At 40.0% G+C, this 5,854-nt stretch overlaps 1 long non-coding RNA gene across 1 annotated transcript; it reads left to right on the plus strand.

Moving 5' to 3' along the window:
• Positions 1-1,154: 1,154 nt before the first annotated feature.
• On the plus strand, positions 1,155-4,599 carry LOC118212321. Its single transcript, XR_004762201.1, has 4 exons — positions 1,155-1,352; positions 2,393-2,455; positions 2,751-2,806; positions 4,525-4,599. It is a non-coding gene; the product is annotated as an uncharacterized LOC118212321 (long non-coding RNA).
• The last annotated feature ends 1,255 nt before the right edge of the window (positions 4,600-5,854 follow it).

Here is a 5,854-nt window from a genome sequence, read left to right on the forward strand (position 1 = left end):
TCTTCTCATTAATAATCCCATTGGACTCTTTGGTTGCATTCCCATCCATTAATCTGGATTGTTTATTTATTAGCAACCAGTCCATTGTGTATTGTTATGAATTTAAATTCAAATAATATTCAGTTAATTGAACTGAAATTAAACTGACATGTACTGCGACCGTTTCAGATAATCACATGACTGGGGCCAGCGGTTGCTGGAACACATTCGGGTCTATGTCGCTGTCCCGCTTCGGTGGTGCTGAACTCGCGGTGGTGAAAAACTACAGGTAACAACTGCCGCTAAACAACATAATGTTTTATGAGCCCTCCTTACCAGCCCAAACCCGGTCCACTGGCTAGATGTGCTGTAAAACAAAAGCAAAAATGTCCACAAGATAACCATTTTATCCTTGGAAACAAATTTGCATTGTTAATAAAGTTTTTACAACCCAATATATTACGTACTGTGACTAAAAATAACCTAATTAAGGCGAAAATGTAAATGGGAAATTTTGAGCTAAGAATATGGTAAGAAAATCAATTCAAGTTTAAATAAACCGTTGAAGAAAATTAATTCATAACATAAAAGTGAATTACTTGTGCCTATAAGATCATATGGGCAATGTATAGTGAACCATTCTTACGCGCTCGGAAACACTTGGTTTGCCCAAGATATTATTTCAGGCAGTAAACCTTAACCAAAATTCAACGAGAAATACAGTATCCCTTTGACAGCATCTAGTACCAACATTGTGCATCTTTGGCCACACTATAAATATTAAATACTATTCCACAGAAAAATGTGTAGCTTTTACTTTCATTAAAGGTTGCCATCACCACTGACAAAAATATTATCCATTCTTTCCTATCAGAAACTGGGGATTTTATTGTCATTCAACAAGTTGCAATTCTTGATATATAGTGTGAAGAATGTATGTATAAGACTATAAAACGTCAGTGAAACAACATGCTAGAAATAACTGACTGTATGTGAATGTGATACGTAGCCGACAAGATGCATATATGTATTAGTTTGTTGACGCCGAATTGTCTCAAAACTACAAATAAATTGACTACTTCATATCCCATCATGCTACGTAAGAATACTGTGGCTTCGTTTAGGGCTTTTCTGAGGAAAAACCGTGGATTGCTCTGTCTGCGCCCATGCTGGCGTCGGTAACATGGAAGCAGTGAAGCGTGACAGTGTCCATTTAGCGTTATTTCGAGTGTCGAGAAAAATAATAAAGCCTCCCAGGTTTTATGCTAAGATAAAAATAACAAAACAGTAGACAACTTGAAGAAGAGACGAAGACGGCTCGTAATTTAATTTTAAGAATGGAAACCGAGAATCACGCCGGAAGAAACAAGTCAGTAAGTTAAGTCCATGTACACACACTTCTCTATTGCAAGCACTACGCTATGTTATCTAATACATTTTCGGAAAACATCATGTAACATTATCATAATTTAGAAGATTATAGCCTATGCAGGCTAAATGTTAAAATTTTCAGTTTTTATATATCATTATAAAAACGGACACTTAATAACGAAAAGTATATTAAAGATAGCCTATTGTATTTTCCCCCTAAATTGACGATGCATTACCGCAAAATACTCTTGGAAAATACATGTTGTTATTTGACAGACTTTTTTGTGGAGGTCGTAGGCTACATGGTGAATTTTTGAACTTGAGGACGCACACTGTAGAGCAGGGGTATTCAATCCTATTCGAAAAGGGCCGATGTTGTTGTAGCTTTTTGTTCTTCACCAGAAGTAAGACATCTGTTTCCACTTACCGAGTTCGAAGACCATGATTAGGTAATTAATTGAATCGCATGTCGTAGTGCTGGGCTAAAACAAAAAATATGCACCCACGTCGGTCTTTTTCAGATAAGATTGGGCAGCCATGCTATGGAACAAGTTGGCCTATAGCTGTGGATTCCTGCACATCCATTACTTTTAAATTCGTGTAGCATCAAAATGCTGACCTGGGATCTACATGAGGATTTTACATCTTTATTGTGGAGACAATGTTTCTTAATATGGTGATTTACATTTTAACCAATTAGCGGTGCGTCAGGAAGTGAACTTACTGGCTGTACGGCCACTCTCCTGGTAGGACGTGACATACTTTAAAAGAATATTTTATTACTTCAATGTTTATATATTTGGAAGGAAGTAAACGTGCATGCTTTTTAATTAATGAACATTACATGTAAAAAAATGTGATTCCAAATTGTCAATTAGTAAGTTTACTAATTTATTGTAATTGATTGTTTTTGAAGTACTTTATTATTTCATATGTGTATGGCTTAATTTGTTTGCCAACAGTCAATGAACTTTTATAGCAAAGACAACCAGAGTGGAGGACAGCCAAAAGTATGAAACTAAATGTCTGACATTGTTACCAGGATAAATGGATAAACCTGCAGTTGGACCAGTCACAGCTCTTTTTTTGCACTGACACATCACAGGTCAGTCCAATCACAGCTACGTAACTTAAATTTCTTCAGGTAAACATGCAGCTGTATAAATGGAACAAACATTATAGTCGCTAGTAATGGTGCTTTGCAGGCCAACGTGTGAGGCTTCAATAAGATATTTTGGGGTTTTGTGCGGTAGCTTTTAATCTGTAGGATTGGACTCCATTTGGACAGGTCCCTTGCACAGAACATGAGCACGTATGTTCCTGTTGAATTATCCAAAATGACACATTCCTCGCACATTTATAAAATGTTTCTGTGTCTCCCCCTCTCTCTCAACCCCCAGCCCGTTCTCTCCCTGTCCTCATCAGGCTTCATGCTGGAGGCTGAAGAGAGCCATTGGTGAGTCAGCTTGTGGGTTTTTGTGTTTTTTAAATGGGGGCAATGAGCACCTGCAGTCATATTCTGCAGACATGCAGAGGTCGGTTGTTGGGGGGTGGGTGGTGATCTTTTGAACCTCTGCTCTTTTGACCTGCCACTCAGAAATTGCCCTCTTGGATGTTGTCCCTCCCTTAGTACTTTTAAAAAACATAATCATTAATGTTAAAAAGAGGGCGCTTAAAAAATGGGACACCTGTGTTTAATAAAGGGATGCATGTGGCACATACACGCACACATCATTTAGATTTGCCTTGTTCCTCATCAGAACGACCAGCTAGTGTAGAGTCACAGCGTGAGCAAGCCTTTTTCCATCAGATACTGTCTGACGATTACCCTCTGGTGGTGGGGCCTACGTATTACATTTGTGTTTGCGAGAGCATGAGTTTGTGCTCAACCTGTAGAAAAATTCTTTACATGAATGGCTGTCATTAGTGTCCAGCTCTGTGGAGAGAAAAGCCTGATGGTTGTAATACCTTATTGGTGTTAAATCAGTGACACAGTCAAAACGCTGGGATAAGGTTGTCAAAGCATCCAGAGTTGTATTCCTGTGATGTAATATGGTGTGAAGCTGTAGCTACTTCGTTGGCCATTACCTATATTAACTGATCTGTAAATTTAAATTTCTGTTTCATGTGGTTCCCGCACTACTAGTGCCTGGTTGTTCTGTACCAATTTCTTAGTGCCTTGTAATCCGAATGTGTAGGCATGCCATATTGTTTCTGACCGTTTTTATGGGCGACTCCTACCGCACAATTGCGAACGAGAGCGTTTAATTTATTTGATTGCCTAGATAGAAACAGTCTTAGTAAATCGGTCATTAATGTGTCGGTATCTGCGATCGCAACAGAGCTGCAGCGAATGCTATTGCACTGTGACTGTTTCTTTAGTAAATCTGGCGCTGGGAGAGCAGGCACTAGGAAATGGTGATGCTGACTTTCTTTGCTTTACCACTAGATGGTGCCGAAGGACCTATATCAGAATCTCTGAACACAAACTATGCTTACACTCATCTCGTTTATTTATTCATTTTAATTCAGTAATGTTATGCTGATATGAATGTTGTGCATCATGGATTGACTTAGTGGCCCAAGGTGCAGACTGTATTTACTCCGTCACTGATTCAAAGACTGACCAGCCTTCTCTCTTTCTTTTTTCTCTCTCTTTCTCTCTTTCTCTCTCTTTCTTAGTTGACACATTTTAAATACACTTCAAATGTACTTTATTAGTATGTCCACTTATAAATAGAGAATTGCCATAGCAATGGTTTACTTACAGTAAAATATAAATCAGCAATATTGCTTAAATTAATTGTTGATGCATTATTTTGCAGGACCATCAAATTTTCTTTACTGGCATGAAAATGTTATGGACATTTAATGCTGCTGAAGCATAATCCTAAATACAGTACAATAAATATTTACTGCATGAAAATATGTGAATAATCTAATGTAATAAATCTGCATTAAAGGAACTGTCTCCAGCCGAGGGTGGTGAGATTATAAAGGGTGGGTGGGGGTGGGGGTGGGGGCGGGGGGGGGGGGGGGGGGGATTGCATGGGTGATGGGGGTACGGTTTGTGAGGTGAGCGTCTCACAGGTGTTGTCAGCTGTCAGGTGTGATTTGTGCGCTTCCTGTTTGATGGTCCGTCACGCTGTCCGTCTGCATTTCCTGCCCTGTCAGGTAACGGGGCCCAGGGCCCGAGGCCAGAGGGGTGCGGTGAGTCACAGGATAAATCGGACTCGACCTCTCTGCGAAACGCTTCCTCCCTCCGTCTCTGCATGTCAGAGAACGCTCCCTTCTCCATCCCCGTGAAGCGGCTGGACATCAGCCCGCGATTCTCAGCCGCTCTCCTCTGCAGTGCAGTCAGGGATGTGTCCTTTTCCTGATGAACCCTTTGAAGAGTAGGCTTTTTGGAATTTTTTTTTTTTTTCTTCAAAATTCCAAGTCAGTGTTCTAGAAGGCCATTGCTTAGAGTGTTCAGTTAAGGATCTTTTAATCACGTATATGTGACCTTAAAGGGTTAATCAGGAAATTACACTAGATGTCTGGGGGGGGGGCACTAACATTATGCTTTATTGCTGCTATCATGCTGTCAGCTGTTGAAGGGTTCGATGAGGGTTGATGTGTGTGCTTACAGTATGCCATACCCTCGTCCTGTCCCTCTGGTCAAGACGTTTGAGGTCTGAAAGCCATTTCCTGATTAAGAGGGGAGAATCACAAGCCTGCATTTTTCCAGATGTCTGGGACCTCTTTGCCTTAAAATCCCTTTTCATTTGGCTCTTGTTCAAATGTTCATGGCACTCCTCCCATTCGTCCTTGTAAAATCCCTGTCTCTCATTCAGTCCAATACATTTTAACTCTGTCCTTCAGTAATGTTTCCCAGTGATCTATATCAGTATGGCAATTCTGCCCCTCTGGTCTACTGTAAGACTGGTACCTGACTCAGAGTGTTAATACCAGGTGCCTCATTTATAAAAACGTTCTTGGATTTAAACTTAAACATAATCTTAGGATCATTCCCCATGTTTTGCCTGGGCTTGATTTATAAAAATAATTTAGACCAAATAAAGTTGCTTATGTTTGAAGTGGCGTATTTGCATCTGACGCACTTGTGATGTATGAATCTCAAATGGACTTCAATTTGAACCCACGTGAGCGTGCTTTAGCTTGCAATTACCCCGTCTTGTGAATGCAGCCAATAACAGCAATTTAAATAAATAAAAGGTTTCAGCATTTCTTGCACTCCTCATACCTGGAATTGATTATCAATTAAATGTTATTTTTAACGTGTGAACACTTGAGGGATTCAGGCGCAGCTCTTACATATCTCGTGCCCCCACATAATCCGCAAATAATTGCCTTGCGTCTGGTACAAGCTTTACATATAGATATGACCGTATCCGCGTCAGTGTGGGGTTTTATAAATAACTACTTTGTTGTGTGTTTCTGTGTAAGCCACCATTTTAAGATACAGTTTGAATGTCGGACCATTTTATGAATGAGGCTTCGG

Source organism: Anguilla anguilla, chromosome 14 (assembly GCF_013347855.1).
Source record: "Anguilla anguilla isolate fAngAng1 chromosome 14, fAngAng1.pri, whole genome shotgun sequence".
Classification (NCBI taxonomy): domain Eukaryota; kingdom Metazoa; phylum Chordata; class Actinopteri; order Anguilliformes; family Anguillidae; genus Anguilla; species Anguilla anguilla.